Source organism: Chinchilla lanigera, unplaced genomic scaffold, assembly GCF_000276665.1.
Source record: "Chinchilla lanigera isolate Chin_1 unplaced genomic scaffold, ChiLan1.0 scaffold00021, whole genome shotgun sequence".
Taxonomy (NCBI): Eukaryota; Metazoa; Chordata; class Mammalia; order Rodentia; family Chinchillidae; genus Chinchilla; species Chinchilla lanigera.
In genome coordinates, this window is record NW_004955422.1 from 12370535 (window position 1) to 12374263 (window position 3729).

Sequence of the window (3729 nt, forward strand, 5' to 3'; positions counted from 1 at the left end):
GAGCCTGGGGAAAAGTCTAAAGTTTACTTAATCCAGGTCGTTTGATTCTAGACCCATTATATTGCTTCTAGGTTCATTAATTTATTTATTCCCTCTTTCATTTTATAGGAAAAAATGATATTTTCTCTGACTGCTGGAAATTGCCTTTTCATTTATTTCAAAGAGACATAATTCAAATCCTAATATAACCCATGTAGATAAAATGTTCAAAGCACTTGCTGACACGGGTCTTTACTACTAGATTTAATGTTACCTGACAAAATTGGAGAGACAATGTAGAAGAGCAGTCTTTGGAGACAAACAGACTTGGGTCTAATCAGTCTTCAGATCTATAAAATGGGGGTAATACTACATTAGCATATTGTCTCCCTTCTCAGTCCTTCAGCTAAGATCATTGGTACTATATTTTCTTAGTTACTTTCTCATTGCTGAGACAGTAGACTCAACATCCATAATTTAAAAGAGGAAATGTTTATTTCAGCTCACAATATGTATAGGTTTCAGGCCATAGTCACAGGGCTCCAAGGCAGGGTTTCATGGCAGCAGAGAAACAGCTCATGGCATGGCAATGGGAAACAAAGAGAAATCCAGGGAGAAGGGAGGGAGGTGAACCCTTCCAGGCCACGTGTCCAGTGACTGACCTCCTACAACCAGACTTCACCTCCCAACATTGCATTTAGCTATGAATTCATCAGTGGACAAATCCACTAACAAATTTTGTGCACCCATGATCCAATCATCTTCAATAAGACCCACCTATGAGTTTATGAGGCTTTGGGGAGATATCTAGCTACAGTACCATATTATTGTAAAAATTATGCATGATCTATATAAAGCAATGCAAACATCTCTTAGCATTCATGCACACATGCATGCACTCAGTAAATATGTCCTGAGCATCTCCTATGGACCAGGCAATGGAGACACAGGTTGATACAGTGTGTAAATTTGAGAAGTTTAGAAGCTTAACTAAGTGACTCAACAGTTCTATATCCTAGGGTGTAAAGGACATGCCCTAGGGCAGCGGTTTACACCCTAGGATGTTGTAATGGCTGACTCATTGTGTCAATTTGAGAAGTTTAGAAGTTTAACTGACTGACTCAGTAGGGGGCCAGGGTCCTCACTTGGTAAACAGCCTCAGCCTATTCAAAAGGAGGGCACAGAAATGGTGTGAGCACTACACTTGCTCCAGGGCAGGTAGCCTGTGTACAATATAAGGAGGAAAAGAGGCTTGCTCTCCTCTCTTTTTTGCTGTTACTGTTTTTGCTGTTTTCTGCCACCTTGAACTGTTGCCCCTCTGCCATGCCACCCTGCCTTGAAGCCAGCTGATTATGGACTAAAACCTCCACAAACTGTGAGCTAAATAAACCCTTCTCCTTTAACTTTGAGTGTCAGGTATTTTGTATTAGCAATGAGAGAAAAGTAGCTAAGACACAAACCATAACATATTGTTGTAAAAATTATAGGTAATCTACATAAAGCAATGAAAGCATCTCCTAGCATTCATGCACACATACTCAGTAAATATATCCTTAGCATCTCCTATGGGCCAGGCAAGGGAGACACAGTTCACTGACAAGCAAGACAGTCTCTGTTATCACGGCACTTAATTCCAGTGGGAGGAAACAAAATAGATAAGTATACAAATAAATGAGCAAGTTCACTACAAAAAGCGATAGGTGAAGTTATGAAAATAAAATAGAACAATGTGGTAGGAAGTAAAGTGGTGCAAAGCAAGGTGGGTGGTGGCCAGGGAAGGTTTTGAGCCAGGACTAAGTGACAGAAAGGATCTAGCCATATAGACATCAAAAACAGAGGGAACAGGCAAAGGTAAAGGCCTAAGCCAAGGACAAACTTAGCAAATTCAAAGAACAGGAAGTTCAAGACAGCTGGAGAGGAAAGGAGATCCACAAGGCCAAATCATACAGGGTCCATCAAGTCAGGGGATGACCTCAGATCTTATTCTAATGGAAGTAACAAGACTTTAGAATTTTTTAAGCAAGAGAATTAAGTACATACTCTAGTGTTTTGAAACATCACTCTGATTGAAAATGACAAGCTAGCTGGTCCTAATTTCTGGGCAATTTGGATCATTAGGAAAAGTGTGAATCCTTTGATTGTACCTTACCATGACTTTTATGGATTACAATGAAACCAAGGTGATCAAGGAGCAAAGCCTGGCCAACAAGTCAGACCAGAGCATCATCACAAAAATGAAAAAGAATCTAAACTGGAAAATGTTTAGTTTGGGCAAGTTAGAGGCCCAAGATAACGTACAACTGAGTAAAACATATCCAGAGATATTTAAATGTAAAACTGAGCTGTAGGAAAAACAAATATAGAAATATTGGATCTAGAAATAGTGGTCAAAAAGTTGCATCAGGTTGATGTATGGTGGTGTGCTTGGGGAGTTACTGGCCACTCCATATGGTTGGATGAGATGAGGATTGCTATACATGGGATGTTGGAAGTGGAAACCTACATAAAACAGAGATGGCAAAGGACCATATCCACAGTGAAAGGGTGGACCAAAAAAAATCCAAAAGCACAGAGAGATGGTGAGCACATTTGTAATTTGTTTGGATTCTGGATGGGAGAAAACAAAAGTTACTGCTGAATTCAAAACCTCAGGCCAGCACTTTTGTACAACCTTTTTTTTAATTTTCTGGCACCAGGAATTGAACTCAGGACCTTGTGCTGGACAGGCAGGCACTTGTGCTACTGAGCTATATCCCTGGCCCAGGCCAGCACTTTTATAGGTCCTGGATCTAGAAGTCCACAATCTAGGAATGACTACTCTGAGTCCAAGAAATTCTAAATAAAAATTTGCCCTGGGCCAATGATTTTCCTTGTCTCACTAGGAAGAGAATATACAGATGCTTTCTGAAAGGTATACACTGAAAGAAAATATATGCAAAATATGTATTGATAAAGGACTTGTATTCTTATGGAAATAACTCTTACATTCAATTCAGCGGAAGACAACACAATTAACGTGGGTAAAAGACTTTACTAAACAAGAAGCACAAATGGAAGTCTACTTGGGCATAAAAAGAAGAAAACAAAAGAACCCTACTGACATACCCAACAGAAACACTGAATTAAACGAGAGAAGCCAGATACAAAATACTGCATACTATATGATTCTACTTACATGAATTCTACAAAATGAATAATTACAGTGACCAAAAAAACCCAATGGTTTCTAGGAGCTAGTGATGAGTGCAAAGTGACATTGTTCTATATTATTCTGCGGTCATGGTTATACGACTGTGGAAGTTTGTTAAAATGTGATGAACACTTAAAATAAGTGAATTTGGGGTTGGGGTGTAGCTCAGGGGTACAGGGCTTGCCTAGCACTGTGTAAGGTCCTGGGTTCAACCCCTACGATGGCAAAAATGGGTGAATTTTATCATATGTATATAATAGCTCAATAAAGCTTATTTTTAAAAGGTAGATCTGGTCTTTCAGCGGACAGAACTAGAAATATATGAATATATAGTTTTCTGTACCTTTTGATCACATTGTTGTCCCTAGGATGGCTATGTGTCAGTGAACAGTTTAATTACTTTCTCTGGATCTTGGTCTCCTCGGGTATAATATGGGGATAATAACAGAACATTATAGATTGTTAGAAGGACCAAATTAAATTATATATGTGTGTGTATACATGTATGTATATATATAAAGTATATGTATATGTAAAGGACTTCACATAGGCTCTGCAAT